The sequence below is a fragment of the Lissotriton helveticus genome, chromosome 8 (assembly GCF_964261635.1).
Source record: "Lissotriton helveticus chromosome 8, aLisHel1.1, whole genome shotgun sequence".
Taxonomy (NCBI): Eukaryota; Metazoa; Chordata; class Amphibia; order Caudata; family Salamandridae; genus Lissotriton; species Lissotriton helveticus.
This window is the reverse complement of record NC_136069.1, coordinates 1,542,297,391-1,542,319,339: the sequence shown is the minus strand read 5'-3', so window position 1 is coordinate 1,542,319,339 and position 21,949 is coordinate 1,542,297,391. Positions and strand designations below refer to the sequence as shown.

General features: G+C 42.8%; 23 non-coding genes across 23 annotated transcripts; all 23 read left to right on the top strand.

Annotated features, from left to right (window-relative positions):
* The first annotated feature begins 75 nt into the window (after positions 1-75).
* On the top strand, positions 76-158 carry TRNAL-AAG (transfer RNA leucine (anticodon AAG)). Its single transcript has one exon. It is a non-coding gene; the product is annotated as a tRNA-Leu (tRNA).
* A 1,740-nt stretch (positions 159-1,898) lies between these two features.
* TRNAL-CAG (transfer RNA leucine (anticodon CAG)) lies at positions 1,899-1,981 on the top strand. Its single transcript has one exon. It is a non-coding gene; the product is annotated as a tRNA-Leu (tRNA).
* Positions 1,982-3,279: 1,298 nt separating this feature from the next.
* Positions 3,280-3,362, top strand: TRNAL-UAG (transfer RNA leucine (anticodon UAG)). The gene has a single exon. It is a non-coding gene; the product is annotated as a tRNA-Leu (tRNA).
* Positions 3,363-3,994: 632 nt separating this feature from the next.
* On the top strand, positions 3,995-4,077 carry TRNAL-CAG (transfer RNA leucine (anticodon CAG)). The gene has a single exon. It is a non-coding gene; the product is annotated as a tRNA-Leu (tRNA).
* Positions 4,078-5,375: 1,298 nt separating this feature from the next.
* TRNAL-UAG (transfer RNA leucine (anticodon UAG)) lies at positions 5,376-5,458 on the top strand. The gene has a single exon. It is a non-coding gene; the product is annotated as a tRNA-Leu (tRNA).
* A 632-nt stretch (positions 5,459-6,090) lies between these two features.
* TRNAL-CAG (transfer RNA leucine (anticodon CAG)) lies at positions 6,091-6,173 on the top strand. The gene has a single exon. It is a non-coding gene; the product is annotated as a tRNA-Leu (tRNA).
* Positions 6,174-6,363: 190 nt separating this feature from the next.
* TRNAL-AAG (transfer RNA leucine (anticodon AAG)) lies at positions 6,364-6,446 on the top strand. The gene has a single exon. It is a non-coding gene; the product is annotated as a tRNA-Leu (tRNA).
* Positions 6,447-7,472: 1,026 nt separating this feature from the next.
* Positions 7,473-7,555, top strand: TRNAL-UAG (transfer RNA leucine (anticodon UAG)). Its single transcript has one exon. It is a non-coding gene; the product is annotated as a tRNA-Leu (tRNA).
* Positions 7,556-8,187: 632 nt separating this feature from the next.
* Positions 8,188-8,270, top strand: TRNAL-CAG (transfer RNA leucine (anticodon CAG)). Its single transcript has one exon. It is a non-coding gene; the product is annotated as a tRNA-Leu (tRNA).
* Positions 8,271-8,462: 192 nt separating this feature from the next.
* Positions 8,463-8,545, top strand: TRNAL-AAG (transfer RNA leucine (anticodon AAG)). The gene has a single exon. It is a non-coding gene; the product is annotated as a tRNA-Leu (tRNA).
* Positions 8,546-10,286: 1,741 nt separating this feature from the next.
* On the top strand, positions 10,287-10,369 carry TRNAL-CAG (transfer RNA leucine (anticodon CAG)). The gene has a single exon. It is a non-coding gene; the product is annotated as a tRNA-Leu (tRNA).
* Positions 10,370-10,558: 189 nt separating this feature from the next.
* TRNAL-AAG (transfer RNA leucine (anticodon AAG)) lies at positions 10,559-10,641 on the top strand. The gene has a single exon. It is a non-coding gene; the product is annotated as a tRNA-Leu (tRNA).
* A 1,025-nt stretch (positions 10,642-11,666) lies between these two features.
* Positions 11,667-11,749, top strand: TRNAL-UAG (transfer RNA leucine (anticodon UAG)). Its single transcript has one exon. It is a non-coding gene; the product is annotated as a tRNA-Leu (tRNA).
* A 632-nt stretch (positions 11,750-12,381) lies between these two features.
* TRNAL-CAG (transfer RNA leucine (anticodon CAG)) lies at positions 12,382-12,464 on the top strand. Its single transcript has one exon. It is a non-coding gene; the product is annotated as a tRNA-Leu (tRNA).
* Positions 12,465-12,654: 190 nt separating this feature from the next.
* Positions 12,655-12,737, top strand: TRNAL-AAG (transfer RNA leucine (anticodon AAG)). Its single transcript has one exon. It is a non-coding gene; the product is annotated as a tRNA-Leu (tRNA).
* Positions 12,738-14,477: 1,740 nt separating this feature from the next.
* Positions 14,478-14,560, top strand: TRNAL-CAG (transfer RNA leucine (anticodon CAG)). Its single transcript has one exon. It is a non-coding gene; the product is annotated as a tRNA-Leu (tRNA).
* Positions 14,561-15,858: 1,298 nt separating this feature from the next.
* TRNAL-UAG (transfer RNA leucine (anticodon UAG)) lies at positions 15,859-15,941 on the top strand. The gene has a single exon. It is a non-coding gene; the product is annotated as a tRNA-Leu (tRNA).
* Positions 15,942-16,573: 632 nt separating this feature from the next.
* Positions 16,574-16,656, top strand: TRNAL-CAG (transfer RNA leucine (anticodon CAG)). The gene has a single exon. It is a non-coding gene; the product is annotated as a tRNA-Leu (tRNA).
* Positions 16,657-16,846: 190 nt separating this feature from the next.
* On the top strand, positions 16,847-16,929 carry TRNAL-AAG (transfer RNA leucine (anticodon AAG)). Its single transcript has one exon. It is a non-coding gene; the product is annotated as a tRNA-Leu (tRNA).
* A 1,026-nt stretch (positions 16,930-17,955) lies between these two features.
* Positions 17,956-18,038, top strand: TRNAL-UAG (transfer RNA leucine (anticodon UAG)). Its single transcript has one exon. It is a non-coding gene; the product is annotated as a tRNA-Leu (tRNA).
* A 632-nt stretch (positions 18,039-18,670) lies between these two features.
* Positions 18,671-18,753, top strand: TRNAL-CAG (transfer RNA leucine (anticodon CAG)). Its single transcript has one exon. It is a non-coding gene; the product is annotated as a tRNA-Leu (tRNA).
* Positions 18,754-20,053: 1,300 nt separating this feature from the next.
* On the top strand, positions 20,054-20,136 carry TRNAL-UAG (transfer RNA leucine (anticodon UAG)). Its single transcript has one exon. It is a non-coding gene; the product is annotated as a tRNA-Leu (tRNA).
* Positions 20,137-21,037: 901 nt separating this feature from the next.
* TRNAF-AAA (transfer RNA phenylalanine (anticodon AAA)) lies at positions 21,038-21,120 on the top strand. Its single transcript has one exon. It is a non-coding gene; the product is annotated as a tRNA-Phe (tRNA).
* The last annotated feature ends 829 nt before the right edge of the window (positions 21,121-21,949 follow it).

The window sequence follows — 21,949 nt, the reverse complement described above, 5'->3', positions numbered from 1 at the left end:
CACTCATGGCCTAAGATGTGTGTTTTTTTTGTTCACACTATCTTTCTCACTATGTAGATGAACAAGCAACATGTGGTCAGAATGGCTGAGTGGTCTAAGGTGCTGCGTTAAGGCCGCAGTCTCTCCTGGAGGCGTGGGTTCGAATCCCACTTCTGACAAAAGTTTAAGTCCATTTTGTCTCTGCGTTCCTTCAGATTCTCAGCTAAAAATTGGCAGTGCATATAATATCTGAATAAGTACCAAACTTCAGTTTCAACTGCAAATGAATTTGCCCAATTCTGTCTTCAAGCTCTTATAATATTCTTCTAGCACTAGTGGTGTTTTATGTGTTTTTTGGGGGTGCCTAAAAAATCCCTTTTATTGAAGAAATGGCTTACATTCAGTCTTGTGATATTTTTGGTTTCCAATAAGTAGATTTTTAATTTTATGTAACCTCATTTTCTAATGATCCATTCAAGAGATGTTTCCACTATGAAATGAAGAGCAAGGGGAAAGAGCACAAATGATAGAGCGAGTAAGTGAGATGGGGTGTTGAGGAAGGAGAGAATGAAACAAAGACAGAGTGAGTGAACGGCAGGTAGGCATAGAAGAGGAGACTAGAAGTAAAAGTGACTTGCTTTTCCCTGCTCTTGACCTCCCACCCATCTCAAACCAATCACAAACATACCTTCTATGCAACGTTGGTATGCAGAACTTCACTCCTCAGCCAGTGAGGGTGAGTCCCAAGCCAGGGGCTAGAGAGCAAAAGAATGGATGTGCTCGAACGTTCCTTGCTAGGGACAGTTGATCTGAAACAAGGCCTGCTCTCTTGTTTCCAGCAAGGATCTAGAAATTCTGCATGAATCTGCAAGGCACATTGACAGCATAAATTTGCATAAACTGCCCCACCTTCTGCCTTCCTACTTCCTGAGCAGTAGTTGTTAGTGTATAAAGAGAGAGGTCGCAGGCAAGATCATTTTGTGAGTAGGATACAGAACCCTAAATAGCTGGTGAGAGGTATAAGTTATTCTAAAAGCATAAAAACAGTACACCTGTGAAATGAAATGCTTTCATATGTGATCTTCTGTGTTTATTGTCCTGTGCAAAAAGTTGCACCTTGTGTTTGAAGGTTGAAATTATTTCAAGCTTGCATGGACGCAGAAATTTCTGAGTGACTTTTATACATTTCTTAGGACTCTTCACTGTCAGGATGGCCGAGTGGTCTAAGGCCCTGTGTTTAGGCTGCAGTCTCCACTGGAGGCGTGGGTTCGAATCCCACTTCTGAAATGACTTTTGGAGATATAATCTTCTTCATCAGGATAACATCTGATGGAAGTTGCATCTGTTCGTCTTCACCTGGGACGTTATTCCGTCCTCGTCTAGTCAAGAGAGCTTGGGTTTCTCATATATTTCTGTTGTACAAAGTCTTGCTGATAAAGGGCAATCCTTACCAAATGAGCTTAGGGCCCATGTAAGAGCTCATCTAGAAGAGTCATGCTCTTGTATTCCCTGGCCAGACAGGCCATGCAAATTTGGAAGAATGCCAAGCACCTGGTAGACAGCTGTACTCCAGCACACTTACAGCAATGTCCTCAGGGCTGTGATCAGGGGCTGCTTAGATTTGCGTATTCCACCCTATGTTGTGACATTGAGCTCCCTTGTTGAATTTGCTTTAGTCAGCCAAGATGTGGCTGTTGACTCAATTTCAAAGCAGCTTTGGGCCGTTCAAGTGGCTGGTGAATAGCACTTTCTCTTTGTACGCTTTAAAGGTCTAAAGAGTTCTTCATAGGTACTGCTCTGTATGGATTGTTCAAAGATCTGTTGGAAATGCTTATAATGGGATAAATAAATTGAGGGCATGCCTTTTCGGTACCAAACTTGCATGGCTGTCTGGCTTGTGGAAGGTGCTGCAAATGCAAGTCAGGATGGCCGAGTGGTCTAAGGCGCTGCGTTCAGGTCGCTGTCTCTTCTGGAGGCGTGGGTTCAAATCCCACTTCTGACAAACCTGTGTTTAATCTTCTTTTTTCTTGAGGGAGAAAATCAGATCATTTCCCTCACATGGGCTTATATGGTTGTCTTTTTGGAAAAGTGCAGTGAGTTTTTTTCTTGCTATAGCCACTTATGGCCTAAGATGTGTGTTTTTTTTGTTCACACTATCTTTCTCACTATGTAGATGGACAAGCAACATGTGGTCAGGATGACCGAGTGGTCTAAGGCGCTGCGTTAAGGCCGCAGTCTCTCCTGGAGGTGTGGGTTCGAATCTCACTTCTGACAAAACTTTAAGTCCATTTTGTCTCTTCGTTCCTTCAGAATCTCAGCTAAAAATTGGCAGTGCATATAATATCTGAATAAGTACCAAACTTCAGTTTCAACTGCAAATGAATTTGCCCAATTCTGTCTTCAAGCTCTTATAATATTCTTCTAGCACTAGTGGTGTTTTATGTGTTTTTTGGGGGGTGCCTAAAAAATCCCTTTTATTGAAGAAATGGCTTACATTCAGTCTTGTGATATTTTTGGTTTCCAATAAGTAGATTTTTAATTTTATGTAACCTCATTTTCTAATGATCCATTCAAGAGATGTTTCCACTATGAAATGAAGAGCAAGGGGAAAGAGCACAAATGATAGAGCCAGTGAGTGAGATGGGGTGTTGAGGAAGGAGAGAATGAAACAAAGACAGAGTGAGTGAACGGCAGGTAGGCATAGAAGAGGAGACTAGAAGTGAAGGTGACTTGCTTTTCCCTGCTCTTGACCTCCCACCCATCTCAAACCAATCACAAACATACCTTCTATGCAACGTTGGTATGCAGAACTTCACTCCTCAGCTAGTGAGGGTGAGTCCCAAGCCAGGGGCTAGAGAGCAAAAGAATGGATGTGCTCAGACGTTCCTTGCTAGGGACAGTTGATCTGAAACAAGGCCTGCTCTCTTGTTTCCAGCAAGGATCTAGAAATTCTGCATGAATCTGCAAGGCACATTGACAGCATAAATTTGCATAAACTGCCCCACCTTCTGCCTTCCTACTTCCTGAGCAATAGTTGTTTGTGTATAAAGAGAGAGGTCGCAGGCAAGATAATTTTGTGAGTAGGATACAGAACCCTAAATAGCTGGTGAGAGGTATAAGTTATTCTAAAAGCATAAAAACAGTACACCTGTGAAATGAAATGCTTTCATATGTGATCTTCTGTGTTTATTGTCCTGTGCAAAAAGTTGCACCTTGTGTTTGAAGGTTGAAATTATTTCAAGCTTGCATGGACGCAGAAATTTCTGAGTGACTTTTATACATTTCTTAGGACTCTTCACTGTCAGGATGGCCGAGTGGTCTAAGGTGCTGTGTTTAGGCCGCAGTCTCCTCTGGAGGTGTGGGTTCGAATCCCACTTCTGAAATGACTTTTGGAGATATAATCTTCTTCATCAGGATAACATCTGATGGAAGTTGCATCTGTTCGTCTTCACCTGGGACGTTATTCCGTCCTCGTCTAGTCAAGAGAGCTTGGGTTTCTCATATATTTCTGTTGTACAAAGTCTTGCTGATAAAGGGCAATCCTTACCAAATGAGCTTAGGGCCCATGTAAGAGCTCATCTAGAAGAGTCATGCTCTTGTATTCCCTGGCCAGACAGGCCATGCAAATTTGGAAGAATGCCAAGCACCTGGTAGACAGCTGTACTCCAGCACACTTACAGCAATGTCCTCAGGGCTGTGATCAGGGGCTGCTTAGATTTGCGTATTCCACCCTATGTTGTGACATTGAGCTCCCTTGTTGAATTTGCTTTAGTCAGCCAAGATGTGGCTGTTGACTCAATTTCAAAGCAGCTTTGGGCCGTTCAAGTGGCTGGTGAATAGCACTTTCTCTTTGTACGCTTTAAAGGTCTAAAGAGTTCTTCATAGGTACTGCTCTGTATGGATTGTTCAAAGATCTGTTGGAAATGCTTATAATGGGATAAATAAATTGAGGGCATGCCTTTTCGGTACCAAACTTGCATGGCTGTCTGGCTTGTGGAAGGTGCTGCAAATGCAAGTCAGGATGGCCGAGTGGTCTAAGGCGCTGCGTTCAGGTCGCTGTCTCTTCTGGAGGCGTGGGTTCAAATCCCACTTCTGACAAACCTGTGTTTAATCTTCTTTTTTCTTGAGGGAGAAAATCAGATCATTTCCCTCACATGGGCTTATATGGTTGTCTTTTTGGAAAAGTGCAGTGAGTTTTTTTCTTGCTATAGCCACTTATGGCCTAAGATGTGTGTTTTTTTTGTTCACACTATCTTTCTCACTATGTAGATGGACAAGCAACATGTGGTCAGGATGACCGAGTGGTCTAAGGCGCTGCGTTAAGGCCGCAGTCTCTCCTGGAGGTGTGGGTTCGAATCTCACTTCTGACAAAACTTTAAGTCCATTTTGTCTCTTCGTTCCTTCAGAATCTCAGCTAAAAATTGGCAGTGCATATAATATCTGAATAAGTACCAAACTTCAGTTTCAACTGCAAATGAATTTGCCCAATTCTGTCTTCAAGCTCTTATAATATTCTTCTAGCACTAGTGGTGTTTTATGTGTTTTTTGGGGGGTGCCTAAAAAATCCCTTTTATTGAAGAAATGGCTTACATTCAGTCTTGTGATATTTTTGGTTTCCAATAAGTAGATTTTTAATTTTATGTAACCTCATTTTCTAATGATCCATTCAAGAGATGTTTCCACTATGAAATGAAGAGCAAGGGGAAAGAGCACAAATGATAGAGCCAGTGAGTGAGATGGGGTGTTGAGGAAGGAGAGAATGAAACAAAGACAGAGTGAGTGAACGGCAGGTAGGCATAGAAGAGGAGACTAGAAGTGAAGGTGACTTGCTTTTCCCTGCTCTTGACCTCCCACCCATCTCAAACCAATCACAAACATACCTTCTATGCAACGTTGGTATGCAGAACTTCACTCCTCAGCTAGTGAGGGTGAGTCCCAAGCCAGGGGCTAGAGAGCAAAAGAATGGATGTGCTCAGACGTTCCTTGCTAGGGACAGTTGATCTGAAACAAGGCCTGCTCTCTTGTTTCCAGCAAGGATCTAGAAATTCTGCATGAATCTGCAAGGCACATTGACAGCATAAATTTGCATAAACTGCCCCACCTTCTGCCTTCCTACTTCCTGAGCAATAGTTGTTTGTGTATAAAGAGAGAGGTCGCAGGCAAGATAATTTTGTGAGTAGGATACAGAACCCTAAATAGCTGGTGAGAGGTATAAGTTATTCTAAAAGCATAAAAACAGTACACCTGTGAAATGAAATGCTTTCATATGTGATCTTCTGTGTTTATTGTCCTGTGCAAAAAGTTGCACCTTGTGTTTGAAGGTTGAAATTATTTCAAGCTTGCATGGACGCAGAAATTTCTGAGTGACTTTTATACATTTCTTAGGACTCTTCACTGTCAGGATGGCCGAGTGGTCTAAGGCGCTGTGTTTAGGCTGCAGTCTCCTCTGGAGGCGTGGGTTCGAATCCCACTTCTGAAATGACTTTTGGAGATATAATCTTCTTCATCAGGATAACATCTGATGGAAGTTGCATCTGTTCGTCTTCACCTGGGATGTTATTCCGTCCTCGTCTAGTCAAGAAAGCTTGGGTTTCTCATATATTTCTGTTGGACAAAGTCTTGCTGATAAAGTGCAATCCTGGCCAAATGAGCTTAGGACCCATGTAAGAGCTCATCTAGAAGAGTCATGCTCTTGTATTCCCTGGCCAGACAGGCCATGCAAATTTGGAAGAATGCCAAGCACCTGGTAGACAGCTGTACTCCAGCACACTTACAGCAATGTCCTCAGGGCTGTGATCAGGGGCTGCTTAGATTTGTGTATTCCACCCTATGTTGTGACATTGAGCTCCCTTGTTGAATTTGCTTTAGTCAGCCAAGATATGGCTGTTGACTCAATTTCAAAGCAGCTTTGGGCCGTTCAAGTGGCTGGTGAATAGCACTTTCTCTTTGTACTCATTAAAGGTCTAAAGAGTTCTTCATAGGTACTGCTCTGTATGGATTGTTCAAAGATCTGTTGGAAATGCTTATAATGGGATAAATAAATTGAGGGCATGCCTTTTCGGTACCCCACTTGCATGGCTGTCTGGCTTGTGGAAGGTGCTGCAATTGCAAGTCAGGATGGCCGAGTGGTCTAAGGCGCTGCGTTCAGGTCACAGTCTCTTCTGGAGGTGTGGGTTCAAATCCCACTTCTGACAAACCTGTGTTTAATCTTCTTTTTTCTAGAGGGAGAAAATCAGATAATTTCCCTCACATGGGCTTATATGGTTGTCTTTTTGGAAAAGTGCAGTGAGTTTTTTTTCTTGCTATAGCCACTCATGGCCTAAGATGTGTGTTTTTTTTGTTCACACTATCTTTCTCACTATGTAGATGAACAAGCAACATGTGGTCAGGATGGCCGAGTGGTCTAAGGCGCTGCATTAAGGCCGCAGTCTCTCCTGGAGGCGTGGGTTCGAATCCCACTTCTGACAAAACTTTAAGTCCATTTTGTCTCTGCGTTCCTTCAGAATCTCAGCTAAAAATTGGCAGTGCATATAATATCTGAATAAGTACCAAACTTCAGTTTCAACTGCAAATGAATTTGCCCAATTCTGTCTTCAAGCTCTTATAATATTCTTCTAGCACTCGTGGTGTTTTATGTGTTTTTTGGGGGGTGCCTAAAAAATCCCTTTTATTGAAGAAATGGCTTACATTCAGTCTTGTGATATTTTTGGTTTCCAATAAGTAGATTTTTAATTTTATGTAACCTCATTTTCTAATGATCCATTCAAGAGATGTTTCCACTATGAAATGAAGAGCAAGGGGAAAGAGTACGAATGATAGAGCGAGTGAGTGAGATGGGGTGTTGAGGAAGGAGAGAATGAAACAAAGACAGAGTGAGTGAACGGCAGGTAGGCATAGAAAAGGAGACTAGAAGTGAAGGTGACTTGCTTTTCCCTGCTCTTGACCTCCCACCCATCTCAAACCAATCACAAACATACCTTCTATGCAACGTTGGTATGCAGAACTTCACTCCTCAGCCAGTGAGGGTGAGTCCCAAGCCAGGGGCTAGAGAGCAAAAGAATGGATGTGCTCAGACGTTCCTTGCTAGGGACAGTTGATCTGAAACAAGGCCTGCTCTCTTGTTTCCAGCAAGGATCTAGAAATTCTGCATGAATCTGCAAGGCACATTGACAGCATAAATGTGCATAAACTGCCCCACCTTCTGCCTTCCTACTTCCTGAGCAGTAGTTGTTTGTGTATGGAGAGAAAGGTCGCAGGCAAGGTAATTTTGTGAGTCGGATACAGAACCCTAAATAGCTGGTGAGAGGTATAAGTTATTCTAAAAGCATAAAAACAGTACACCTGTGAAATGAAATGCTTTCATATGTGATCTTCTGTGTTTATTGTCCTGTGCAAAAAGTTGCACCTTGTGTTTGAAGGTTGAAATTATTTCAAGCTTGCATGGACGCAGAAATTTCTGAGTGACTTTTATACATTTCTTAGGACTCTTCACTGTCAGGATGGCCGAGTGGTCTAAGGCGCTGTGTTTAGGCTGCAGTCTCCTCTGGAGGCGTGGGTTCGAATCCCACTTCTGAAATTACTTTTGGAGATATAATCTTCTTCATCAGGATAACATCTGATGGAAGTTGCATCTGTTCGTCTTCACCTGGGACGTTATTCCGTCCTCGTCTAGTCAAGAGAGCTTGGGTTTCTCATATATTTCTGTTGTACAAAGTCTTGCTGATAAAGTGCAATCCTTACCAAATGAGCTTAGGACCCATGTAAGAGCTCATCTAGAAGAGTCATGCTCTTGTATTCCCTGGCCAGACAGGCCATGCAAATTTGGAAGAATGCCAGGCACCTGGTAGACAGCTGTACTCCAGCACACTTACAGCAATGTCCTCAGGGCTGTGATCAGGGGCTGCTTAGATTTGTGTATTCCACCCTATGTTGTGACATTGAGCTCCCTTGTTGAATTTGCTTTAGTCAGCCAAGATATGGCTGTTGACTCAATTTCAAAGCAGCTTTGGGCCGTTCAAGTGGCTGGTGAATAGCACTTTCTCTTTGTACTCATTAAAGGTCTAAAGAGTTCTTCATAGGTACTGCTCTGTATGGATTGTTCAAAGATCTGTTGGAAATGCTTATAATGGGATAAATAAATTGAGGGCATGCCTTTTCGGTACCCCACTTGCATGGCTGTCTGGCTTGTGGAAGGTGCTGCATTTGCAAGTCAGGATGGCCTAGTGGTCTAAGGCGCTGCGTTCAGGTCGCAGTCTCTTCTGGAGGCGTGGGTTCAAATCCCACTTCTGACAAACCTGTGTTTAATCTTCGTTTTTCTAGAGGGAGAAAATCAGATCATTTCCCTCACATGGGCTTATATGGTTGTCTTTTTGGAAAAGTGCAGTGAGTTTTTTTTCTTGCTATAGCCACTCATGGCCTAAGATGTGTGTTTTCTTTTTGTTCACACTATCTTTCTCACTATGTAGATGAACAAGCAACATGTGGTCAGGATGGCCGAGTGGTCTAAGGCGCTGCGTTAAGGCCGCAGTCTCTCCTGGAGGCGTGGGTTCGAATCCCACTTCTGACAAAACTTTAAGTCCATTTTGTCTCTGCGTTCCTTCAGAATCTCAGCTAAAAATTGGCAGTGCATATAATATCTGAATAAGTACCAAACTTCAGTTTTAACTGCAAATGAATTTGCCCAATTCTGTCTTCAAGCTCGTATAATATTCTTCTAGCACTAGTGGTGTTTTATGTGTTTTTTGGGGGGTGCCTAAAATATCCCTTTTATTGAAGAAATGGCTTACATTCAGTCTTGTGATATTTTTGGTTTCCAATAAGTAGATTTTTAATTTTATGTAACCTCATTTTCTAATGATCCATTCAAGAGATGTTTCCACTATGAAATGAAGAGCAAGGGGAAAGAGCACAAATGATAGAGCCAGTGAGTGAGATGGGGTGTTGAGGAAGGAGAGAATGAAACAAAGACAGAGTGAGTGAACGGCAGGTAGGCATAGAAGAGGAGACTAGAAGTGAGGGTGACTTGCTTTTCCCTGCTCTTGACCTCCCACCCATCTCAAACCAATCACAAACATACCTTCTATTCAACGTTGGTATGCAGAACTTCACTCCTCAGCCAGTGAGGGTGAGTCCCAAGCCAGGGGCTAGAGAGCAAAAGAATGGATGTGCTCAGACGTTCCTTGCTAGGGACAGTTGATCTGAAACAAGGCCTGCTCTCTTGTTTCCAGCAAGGATCTAGAAATTCTGCATGAATCTGCAAGGCACATTGACAGCATAAATTTGCATAAACTGCCCCACCTTCTGCCTTCCTACTTCCTGAGCAGTAGTTGTTTGTGTATAAAGAGAGAGGTCGCAGGCAAGGTAATTTTGTGAGTAGGATACAGAACCCTAAATAGCTGGTGAGAGGTATAAGTTATTCTAAAAGCATAAAAACAGTACACCTGTGAAATGAAATGCTTTCATATGTGATCTTCTGTGTTTATTGTCCTGTGCAAAAAGTTGCACCTTGTGTTTGAAGGTTGAAATTATTTCAAGCTTGCATGGACGCAGAAATTTCTGAGTGACTTTTATACATTTCTTAGGACTCTTCACTGTCAGGATGGCCGAGTGGTCTAAGGCCCTGTGTTTAGGCTGCAGTCTCCTCTGGAGGCGTGGGTTCGAATCCCACTTCTGAAATGACTTTTGGAGGTATAATCTTCTTCATCAGGATAACATCTGATGGAAGTTGCATCTGTTCGTCTTCACCTGGGACGTTATTCCGTCCTCGTCTAGTCAAGAGAGCTTGGGTTTCTCATATATTTCTGTTGTACAAAGTCTTGCTGATAAAGTGCAATCCTTACCAAATGAGCTTAGGACCCATGTAAAAGCTCATCTAGAAGAGTCATGCTCTTGTATTCCCTGGCCAGACAGGCCATGCAAATTTGGAAGAATGCCAAGCACCTGGTAGACAGCTGTACTCCAGCACACTTACAGCAATGTCCTTAGGGCTGTGATCAGGGGCTGCTTAGATTTGCGTATTCCACCCTATGTGGTGACATTGAGCTCCCTTGTTGAATTTGCTTTAGTCAGCCAAGATGTGGCTGTTGACTCAATTTCAAAGCAGCTTTGGGCCGTTCAAGTGGCTGGTGAATAGCACTTTCTCTTTGTACGCTTTAAAGGTCTAAAGAGTTCTTCATAGGTACTGCTCTGTATGGATTGTTCAAAGATCTGTTGGAAATGCTTATAATGGGATGAATAAATTGAGGGCATGCCTTTTCGGTACCCCACTTGCATGGCTGTCTGGCTTGTGGAAGGTGCTGCAAATGCAAGTCAGGATGGCCGAGTGGTCTAAGGCGCTGCGTTCAGGTCGCAGTCTCTTCTGGAGGCGTGGGTTCAAATCCCACTTCTGACAAACCTATGTTTAATCTTCTATTTTCTTGAGGGAGAAAATCAGATCATTTCCCTCACATGGGCTTATATGGTTGTCTTTTTGGAAAAGTGCAGTGAGTTTTTTTCTTGCTATAGCCACTTATGGCCTAAGATGTGTGTTTTTTTTGTTCACACTATCTTTCTCACTATGTAAATGGACAAGCAACATGTGGTCAGGATGGCCGAGTGGTCTAAGGTGCTGCGTTAAGGCCGCAGTCTCTCCTGGAGGCGTGGGTTCAAATCCCACTTCTGACAAAACTTTAAGTCCATTTTGTCTCTGCGTTCCTTCAGAATCTCAGCTAAAAATTGGCAGTGCATACAATATCTGAATAAGTACCAAACTTCAGTTTCAACTGCAAATGAATTTGCCCAATTCTGTCTTCAAGCTCTTATAATATTCTTCTAGCACTAGTGGTGTTTTATGTGTTTTTTGGGGGGTGCCTAAAAATCCCTTTTATTGAAGAAATGGCTTACATTCAGTCTTGTGATATTTTTGGTTTCCAATAAGTAGATTTTTAATTTTATGTAACCTCATTTTATAATGATCCATTCAAGAGATTTTTCCACTATGAAATGAAGAGCAAGGGGAAAGAGCACAAATGATAGAGCGAGTGAGTGAGATGGGGTGTTGAGGAAGGAGAGAATGAAACAAAGACAGAGGGAGTGAACGGCAGGGAGGCATAGAAGAGGAGACTAGAAGTGAAAGTGACTTGCTTTTCCCTGCTCTTGACCTCCCACCCATCTCAAACCAATCACAAACATACCTTCTATGCAACGTTGGTATGCAGAACTTCACTCCTCAGCCAGTGAGGGTGAGTCCCAAGCCAGGGGCTAGAGAGCAAAAGAATGGATGTGCTCAGACGTTCCTTGCTAGGGACAGTTGATCTGAAACAAGGCCTGCTCTCTTGTTTCCAGCAAGGATCTAGAAATTCTGCATGAATCTGCAAGGCACATTGACAGCATAAATTTGCATAAACTGCCCCACCTTCTGCCTTCCTACTTCCTGAGCAGTAGTTGTTTGTGTATAAAGAGAGAGGTCGCAGGCAAGGTAATTTTGTGAGTAGGATACAGAACCCTAAATAGCTGGTGAGAGGTATAAGTTATTCTAAAAGCATAAAAACAGAACACCTGTGAAATGAAATGCTTTCATATGTGATCTTCTGTGTTTATTGTCCTGTGCAAAAAGTTGCACCTTGTGTTTGAAGGTTGAAATTATTTCAAGCTTGCATGGACGCAGAAATTTCTGAGTGACTTTTATACATTTCTTAGGACTCTCCACTGTCAGGATGGCCGAGTGGTCTAAGGCGCTGTGTTTAGGCTGCAGTCTCCTCTGGAGGCGTGGGTTCGAATCCCACTTCTGACATGACTTTTGGAGATATAATCTTCTTCATCAGGATAACATCTGATGGAAGTTGCATCTGTTCGTCTTCACCTGGGACGTTATTCCGTCCTGGTCTAGTCAAGAGAGATTGGGTTTCTCATATATTTCTGTTGTACAAAGTCTTGCTGATAAAGTGCAATCCTTACCAAATGAGCTTAGGACCCATGTAAGAGCTCATCTAGAAGAGTCACGCTCTTGTATTCCCTGGCCAGACAGGCAATGCAAATTTGGAAGAATGCCAAGCACATGGTAGACAGCTGTACTCCAGCACACTTACAGCAATGTCCTCAGGGCTGTGATCAGGGGCTGCTTAGATTTGCGTATTCCACCCTATTTTGTGACATTGAGCTCCCTTGTTGAATTTGCTTTAGTCAGCCAAGATGTGGCTGATGACTCAATTTCAAAGCAGCTTTGGGCCGTTCAAGTGGCTGGTGAATAGCACTTTCTCTTTGTACGCTTTAAAGGTCTAAAGAGTTCTTCATAGGTACTGCTCTGTATGGATTGTTCAAAGATCTGTTGGAAATGCTTATAATGGGATAAATAAATTGAGGGCATGCCTTTTCGGTACCAAACTTGCATGGCTGTCTGGCTTGTGGAAGGTGATGCAAATGCAAGTCAGGATGGCCTAGTGGTCTAAGGCGCTGTGTTCAGGTCGCAGTCTCTTCTGGAGGCGTGGGTTCAAATCCCACTTCTGACAAACCTGTGTTTAATCTTCTTTTTTTCTTGAGGGAGCAAATCAGATCATTTCCCTCACATGGGCTTATATGGTTGTCTTTTTGGAAAAGTGCAGTGAGTTTTTTTCTTGCTATAGCCACTCATGGCCTAAGATGTGTGTTTTTTTTGTTCACACTATCTTTCTCACTATGTAGATGAACAAGCAACATGTGGTCAGAATGGCTGAGTGGTCTAAGGTGCTGCGTTAAGGCCGCAGTCTCTCCTGGAGGCGTGGGTTCGAATCCCACTTCTGACAAAAGTTTAAGTCCATTTTGTCTCTGCGTTCCTTCAGATTCTCAGCTAAAAATTGGCAGTGCATATAATATCTGAATAAGTACCAAACTTCAGTTTCAACTGCAAATGAATTTGCCCAATTCTGTCTTCAAGCTCTTATAATATTCTTCTAGCACTAGTGGTGTTTTATGTGTTTTTTGGGGGTGCCTAAAAAATCCCTTTTATTGAAGAAATGGCTTACATTCAGTCTTGTGATATTTTTGGTTTCCAATAAGTAGATTTTTAATTTTATGTAACCTCATTTTCTAATGATCCATTCAAGAGATGTTTCCACTATGAAATGAAGAGCAAGGGGAAAGAGCACAAATGATAGAGCGAGTAAGTGAGATGGGGTGTTGAGGAAGGAGAGAATGAAACAAAGACAGAGTGAGTGAACGGCAGGTAGGCATAGAAGAGGAGACTAGAAGTAAAAGTGACTTGCTTTTCCCTGCTCTTGACCTCCCACCCATCTCAAACCAATCACAAACATACCTTCTATGCAACGTTGGTATGCAGAACTTCACTCCTCAGCCAGTGAGGGTGAGTCCCAAGCCAGGGGCTAGAGAGCAAAAGAATGGATGTGCTCGAACGTTCCTTGCTAGGGACAGTTGATCTGAAACAAGGCCTGCTCTCTTGTTTCCAGCAAGGATCTAGAAATTCTGCATGAATCTGCAAGGCACATTGACAGCATAAATTTGCATAAACTGCCCCACCTTCTGCCTTCCTACTTCCTGAGCAGTAGTTGTTAGTGTATAAAGAGAGAGGTCGCAGGCAAGATCATTTTGTGAGTAGGATACAGAACCCTAAATAGCTGGTGAGAGGTATAAGTTATTCTAAAAGCATAAAAACAGTACACCTGTGAAATGAAATGCTTTCATATGTGATCTTCTGTGTTTATTGTCCTGTGCAAAAAGTTGCACCTTGTGTTTGAAGGTTGAAATTATTTCAAGCTTGCATGGACGCAGAAATTTCTGAGTGACTTTTATACATTTCTTAGGACTCTTCACTGTCAGGATGGCCGAGTGGTCTAAGGCCCTGTGTTTAGGCTGCAGTCTCCACTGGAGGCGTGGGTTCGAATCCCACTTCTGAAATGACTTTTGGAGATATAATCTTCTTCATCAGGATAACATCTGATGGAAGTTGCATCTGTTCGTCTTCACCTGGGACGTTATTCCGTCCTCGTCTAGTCAAGAGAGCTTGGGTTTCTCATATATTTCTGTTGTACAAAGTCTTGCTGATAAAGGGCAATCCTTACCAAATGAGCTTAGGGCCCATGTAAGAGCTCATCTAGAAGAGTCATGCTCTTGTATTCCCTGGCCAGACAGGCCATGCAAATTTGGAAGAATGCCAAGCACCTGGTAGACAGCTGTACTCCAGCACACTTACAGCAATGTCCTCAGGGCTGTGATCAGGGGCTGCTTAGATTTGCGTATTCCACCCTATGTTGTGACATTGAGCTCCCTTGTTGAATTTGCTTTAGTCAGCCAAGATGTGGCTGTTGACTCAATTTCAAAGCAGCTTTGGGCCGTTCAAGTGGCTGGTGAATAGCACTTTCTCTTTGTACGCTTTAAAGGTCTAAAGAGTTCTTCATAGGTACTGCTCTGTATGGATTGTTCAAAGATCTGTTGGAAATGCTTATAATGGGATAAATAAATTGAGGGCATGCCTTTTCGGTACCAAACTTGCATGGCTGTCTGGCTTGTGGAAGGTGCTGCAAATGCAAGTCAGGATGGCCGAGTGGTCTAAGGCGCTGCGTTCAGGTCGCTGTCTCTTCTGGAGGCGTGGGTTCAAATCCCACTTCTGACAAACCTGTGTTTAATCTTCTTTTTTCTTGAGGGAGAAAATCAGATCATTTCCCTCACATGGGCTTATATGGTTGTCTTTTTGGAAAAGTGCAGTGAGTTTTTTTCTTGCTATAGCCACTTATGGCCTAAGATGTGTGTTTTTTTTGTTCACACTATCTTTCTCACTATGTAGATGGACAAGCAACATGTGGTCAGGATGACCGAGTGGTCTAAGGCGCTGCGTTAAGGCCGCAGTCTCTCCTGGAGGTGTGGGTTCGAATCTCACTTCTGACAAAACTTTAAGTCCATTTTGTCTCTTCGTTCCTTCAGAATCTCAGCTAAAAATTGGCAGTGCATATAATATCTGAATAAGTACCAAACTTCAGTTTCAACTGCAAATTAATTTGCCCAATTCTGTCTTCAAGCTCTTATAATATTCTTCTAGCACTAGTGGTGTTTTATGTGTTTTTTGGGGGGTGCCTAAAAAATCCCTTTTATTGAAGAAATGGCTTACATTCAGTCTTGTGATATTTTTGGTTTCCAATAAGTAGATTTTTAATTTTATGTAACCTCATTTTCTAATGATCCATTCAAGAGATGTTTCCACTATGAAATGAAGAGCAAGGGGAAAGAGCACAAATGATAGAGCCAGTGAGTGAGATGGGGTGTTGAGGAAGGAGAGAATGAAACAAAGACAGAGTGAGTGAACGGCAGGTAGGCATAGAAGAGGAGACTAGAAGTGAAGGTGACTTGCTTTTCCCTGCTCTTGACCTCCCACCCATCTCAAACCAATCACAAACATACCTTCTATGCAACGTTGGTATGCAGAACTTCACTCCTCAGCTAGTGAGGGTGAGTCCCAAGCCAGGGGCTAGAGAGCAAAAGAATGGATGTGCTCAGACGTTCCTTGCTAGGGACAGTTGATCTGAAACAAGGCCTGCTCTCTTGTTTCCAGCAAGGATCTAGAAATTCTGCATGAATCTGCAAGGCACATTGACAGCATAAATTTGCATAAACTGCCCCACCTTCTGCCTTCCTACTTCCTGAGCAATAGTTGTTTGTGTATAAAGAGAGAGGTCGCAGGCAAGATAATTTTGTGAGTAGGATACAGAACCCTAAATAGCTGGTGAGAGGTATAAGTTATTCTAAAAGCATAAAAACAGTACACCTGTGAAATGAAATGCTTTCATATGTGATCTTCTGTGTTTATTGTCCTGTGCAAAAAGTTGCACCTTGTGTTTGAAGGTTGAAATTATTTCAAGCTTGCATGGACGCAGAAATTTCTGAGTGACTTTTATACATTTCTTAGGACTCTTCACTGTCAGGATGGCCGAGTGGTCTAAGGCGCTGTGTTTAGGCTGCAGTCTCCTCTGGAGGCGTGGGTTCGAATCCCACTTCTGAAATGACTTTTGGAGATATAATCTTCTTCATCAGGATAACATCTGATGGAAGTTGCATCTGTTCGTCTTCACCTGGGATGTTATTCCGTCCTCGTCTAGTCAAGAAAGCTTGGGTTTCTCATATATTTCTGTTGGACAAAGTCTTGCTGATAAAGTGCAATCCTGGCCAAATGAGCTTAGGACCCATGTAAGAGCTCATCTAGAAGAGTCATGCTCTTGTATTCCCTGGCCAGACAGGCCATGCAAATTTGGAAGAATGCCAAGCACCTGGTAGACAGCTGTACTCCAGCACACTTACAGCAATGTCCTCAGGGCTGTGATCAGGGGCTGCTTAGATTTGTGTATTCCACCCTATGTTGTGACATTGAGCTCCCTTGTTGAATTTGCTTTAGTCAGCCAAGATATGGCTGTTGACTCAATTTCAAAGCAGCTTTGGGCCGTTCAAGTGGCTGGTGAATAGCACTTTCTCTTTGTACTCATTAAAGGTCTAAAGAGTTCTTCATAGGTACTGCTCTGTATGGATTGTTCAAAGATCTGTTGGAAATGCTTATAATGGGATAAATAAATTGAGGGCATGCCTTTTCGGTACCCCACTTGCATGGCTGTCTGGCTTGTGGAAGGTGCTGCAATTGCAAGTCAGGATGGCCGAGTGGTCTAAGGCGCTGCGTTCAGGTCACAGTCTCTTCTGGAGGTGTGGGTTCAAATCCCACTTCTGACAAACTTGTGTTTAATCTTCTTTTTTCTAGAGGGAGAAAATCAGATAATTTCCCTCACATGGGCTTATATGGTTGTCTTTTTGGAAAAGTGCAGTGAGTTTTTTTTCTTGCTATAGCCACTCATGGCCTAAGATGTGTGTTTTTTTTGTTCACACTATCTTTCTCACTATGTAGATGAACAAGCAACATGTGGTCAGGATGGCCGAGTGGTCTAAGGCGCTGCATTAAGGCCGCAGTCTCTCCTGGAGGCGTGGGTTCGAATCCCACTTCTGACAAAACTTTAAGTCCATTTTGTCTCTGCGTTCCTTCAGAATCTCAGCTAAAAATTGGCAGTGCATATAATATCTGAATAAGTACCAAACTTCAGTTTCAACTGCAAATGAATTTGCCCAATTCTGTCTTCAAGCTCTTATAATATTCTTCTAGCACTCGTGGTGTTTTATGTGTTTTTTGGGGGGTGCCTAAAAAATCCCTTTTATTGAAGAAATGGCTTACATTCAGTCTTGTGATATTTTTGGTTTCCAATAAGTAGATTTTTAATTTTATGTAACCTCATTTTCTAATGATCCATTCAAGAGATGTTTCCACTATGAAATGAAGAGCAAGGGGAAAGAGTACGAATGATAGAGCGAGTGAGTGAGATGGGGTGTTGAGGAAGGAGAGAATGAAACAAAGACAGAGTGAGTGAACGGCAGGTAGGCATAGAAAAGGAGACTAGAAGTGAAGGTGACTTGCTTTTCCCTGCTTTTGACCTCCCACCCATCTCAAACCAATCACAAACATACCTTCTATGCAACGTTGGTATGCAGAACTTCACTCCTCAGCCAGTGAGGGTGAGTCCCAAGCCAGGGGCTAGAGAGCAAAAGAATGGATGTGCTCAGACGTTCCTTGCTAGGGACAGTTGATCTGAAACAAGGCCTGCTCTCTTGTTTCCAGCAAGGATCTAGAAATTCTGCATGAATCTGCAAGGCACATTGACAGCATAAATGTGCATAAACTGCCCCACCTTCTGCCTTCCTACTTCCTGAGCAGTAGTTGTTTGTGTATGGAGAGAAAGGTCGCAGGCAAGGTAATTTTGTGAGTCGGATACAGAACCCTAAATAGCTGGTGAGAGGTATAAGTTATTCTAAAAGCATAAAAACAGTACACCTGTGAAATGAAATGCTTTCATATGTGATCTTCTGTGTTTATTGTCCTGTGCAAAAAGTTGCACCTTGTGTTTGAAGGTTGAAATTATTTCAAGCTTGCATGGACGCAGAAATTTCTGAGTGACTTTTATACATTTCTTAGGACTCTTCACTGTCAGGATGGCCGAGTGGTCTAAGGCGCTGTGTTTAGGCTGCAGTCTCCTCTGGAGGCGTGGGTTCGAATCCCACTTCTGAAATTACTTTTGGAGATATAATCTTCTTCATCAGGATAACATCTGATGGAAGTTGCATCTGTTCGTCTTCACCTGGGACGTTATTCCGTCCTCGTCTAGTCAAGAGAGCTTGGGTTTCTCATATATTTCTGTTGTACGAAGTCTTGCTGATAAAGTGCAATCCTTACCAAATGAGCTTAGGACCCATGTAAGAGCTCATCTAGAAGAGTCATGCTCTTGTATTCCCTGGCCAGACAGGCCATGCAAATTTGGAAGAATGCCAAGCACCTGGTAGACAGCTGTACTCCAGCACACTTACAGCAATGTCCTCAGGGCTGTGATCAGGGGCTGCTTAGATTTGTGTATTCCACCCTATGTTGTGACATTGAGCTCCCTTGTTGAATTTGCTTTAGTCAGCCAAGATATGGCTGTTGACTCAATTTCAAAGCAGCTTTGGGCCGTTCAAGTGGCTGGTGAATAGCACTTTCTCTTTGTACTCATTAAAGGTCTAAAGAGTTCTTCATAGGTACTGCTCTGTATGGATTGTTCAAAGATCTGTTGGAAATGCTTATAATGGGATAAATAAATTGAGGGCATGCCTTTTCGGTACCCCACTTGCATGGCTGTCTGGCTTGTGGAAGGTGCTGCATTTGCAAGTCAGGATGGCCTAGTGGTCTAAGGCGCTGCGTTCAGGTCGCAGTCTCTTCTGGAGGCGTGGGTTCAAATCCCACTTCTGACAAACCTGTGTTTAATCTTCGTTTTTCTAGAGGGAGAAAATCAGATCATTTCCCTCACATGGGCTTATATGGTTGTCTTTTTGGAAAAGTGCAGTGAGTTTTTTTTCTTGCTATAGCCACTCATGGCCTAAGATGTGTGTTTTCTTTTTGTTCACACTATCTTTCTCACTATGTAGATGAACAAGCAACATGTGGTCAGAATGGCTGAGTGGTCTAAGATGCTGCGTTAAGGCCGCAGTCTCTCCTGGAGGCGTGGGTTCGAATCCCACTTCTGACAAAAGTTTAAGTCCATTTTGTCTCTGCGTTCCTTCAGATTCTCAGCTAAAAATTGGCAGTGCATATAATATCTGAATAAGTACCAAACTTCAGTTTCAACTGCAAATGAATTTGCCCAATTCTGTCTTCAAGCTCTTATAATATTCTTCTAGCACTAGTGGTGTTTTATGTGTTTTTTGGGGGTGCCTAAAAAATCCCTTTTATTGAAGAAATGGCTTACATTCAGTCTTGTGATATTTTTGGTTTCCAATAAGTAGATTTTTAATTTTATGTAACCTCATTTTCTAATGATCCATTCAAGAGATGTTTCCACTATGAAATGAAGAGCAAGGGGAAAGAGCACAAATGATAGAGCGAGTAAGTGAGATGGGGTGTTGAGGAAGGAGAGAATGAAACAAAGACAGAGTGAGTGAACGGCAGGTAGGCATAGAAGAGGAGACTAGAAGTAAAAGTGACTTGCTTTTCCCTGCTCTTGACCTCCCACCCATCTCAAACCAATCACAAACATACCTTCTATGCAACGTTGGTATGCAGAACTTCACTCCTCAGCCAGTGAGGGTGAGTCCCAAGCCAGGGGCTAGAGAGCAAAAGAATGGATGTGCTCGAACGTTCCTTGCTAGGGACAGTTGATCTGAAACAAGGCCTGCTCTCTTGTTTCCAGCAAGGATCTAGAAATTCTGCATGAATGTGCAAGGCACATTGCCAGCATAAATTTGCATAAACTGCCCCACCTTCTGCCTTCCTACTTCCTGAGCAGTAGTTGTTTGTGTATAGAGAGAAAGGTCGCAGGCAAGGTAATTTTGTGAGTAGGATACAGAACCCTAAATAGCTGGTGAGAGGTATAAGTTATTCTAAAAGCATAAAAACAGTACACCTGTGAAATGAAATGCTTTCATATGTGATCTTCTGTGTTTATTGTCCTGTGCAAAAAGTTGCACCTTGTGTTTGAAAGTTGAAATTATTTCAAGCTTGCATGGACGCAGAAATTTCTGAGTGACTTTTATACATTTCTTAGGACTCTTCACTGTCAGGATGGCCGAGTGGTCTAAGGCGCTGTGTTTAGGCCGCAGTCTCCTCTGGAGGCGTGGGTTTGAATCCCACTTCTGACATGACTTTTGGAGATATAATCTTCTTCATCAGGATAACATCTGATGGAAGTTGCATCTGTTCGTCTTCACCTGGGACGTTATTCCGTCCTCGTCTAGTCAAGAGAGCTTGGGTTTCTCATATATTTCTGTTGTACAAAGTCTTGCTGATAAAGTGCAATCCTTACCAAATGAGCTTAGGACCCATGTAAGAGCTCATGTAGAAGAGTCATGCTCTTGTATTCCCTGGCCAGACAGGCCATGCAAATTTGGAAGAATGCCAAGCACCTGGTAGACAGCTGTACTCCAGCACACTTACAGCAATGTCCTCAGGGCTGTGATCAGGGGCTGCTTAGATTTGCGTATTCCACCCTATGTTGTGACATTGAGCTCCCTTGTTGAATTTGCTTTAGTCAGCCAAGATGTGGCTGTTGACTCAATTTCAAAGCAGCTTTGCGCCGTTCAAGTGGCTGGTGAATAGCACTTTCTCTTTGTACGCTTTAAAGGTCTAAAGAGTTCTTCATAGGTACTGCTCTGTATGGATTGTTCAAAGATCTGTTGGAAATTACAATGGGATAAATAAATTGAGGGCATGCCTTTTCGGTACCAAACTTGCATGGCTGTCTGGCTTGTGGAAGGTGCTGCAAACGCAAGTCAGGATGGCCGAGTGGTCTAAGCCACTGCGTTCAGGTCGCAGTCTCTTCTGGAGGCGTGGGTTCAAATCCCACTTCTGACAAACCTGTGTTTAATCTTCTTTTTTCTTGAGGGAGAAAATCAGATCATTTCCCTCACATGGGCTTATATGGTTGTCTTTTTGGAAAAGTGCAGTGAGTTTTTTTCTTGCTATAGCCACTTATGGCCTAAGATGTGTGTTTTTTTTGTTCACACTATCTTTCTCACTATGTAGATGGACAAGCAACATGTGGTCAGGAAGGCCGAGTGGTCTAAGGCGCTGTGTTAAAGCCGCAGTCTCTCCTGGAGGCGTGGGTTCGAATCTCACTTCTGACAAAACTTTAAGTCCATTTTGTCTCTGCGTTCCTTCAGAATCTCAGCTAAAAATTGGCAGTGCATATAATATCTGAATAAGTACCAAACTTCAGTTTCAACTGCAAATTAATTTGCCCAATTCTGTCTTCAAGCTCTTATAATATTCTTCTAGCACTAGTGGTGTTTCATGTGTTTTTCGGGGGGGCCTAAAAAATCCCTTTTATTGAAGAAATGGCTTACATTCAGTCTTGTGATATTTTTGGTTTCCAATAAGTAGATTTTTAATTTTATGTAACCTCATTTTCTAATGATCCATTCAAGAGATGTTTCCACTATGAAATGAAGAGCAAGGGGAAAGAGCACAAATGATAGAGCGAGTGAGTGAGATGGGGTGTTGAGGAAGGAGAGAATGAAACAAAGACAGAGTGAGTGAACGGCAGGGAGGCATAGAAGAGGAGACTAGAAGTGAAAGTGACTTGCTTTTCCCTGCTCTTGGCCTCCCACCCATCTCAAACCAATCACAAACATACCTTCTATGCAACGTTGGTATGCAGAACTTCACTCCTCAGCCAGTGAGGGTGAGTCCCAAGCCAGGGGGTAGAGAGCAAAAGAATGGATGTGCTCAGACGTTCCTTGCTAGGGACAGTTGATCTGAAACAAGGCATGCTCTCTTGTTTCCAGCAAGGATCTAGAAATTCTGCATGAATGTGCAAGGCACATTGCCAGCATAAATTTGCATAAACTGCCCCACCTTCTGCCTTCCTACTTCCTGAGCAGTAGTTGTTTGTGTATAGAGAGAAAGGTCGCAGGCAAGGTAATTTTGTGAGTAGGATACAGAACCCTAAATAGC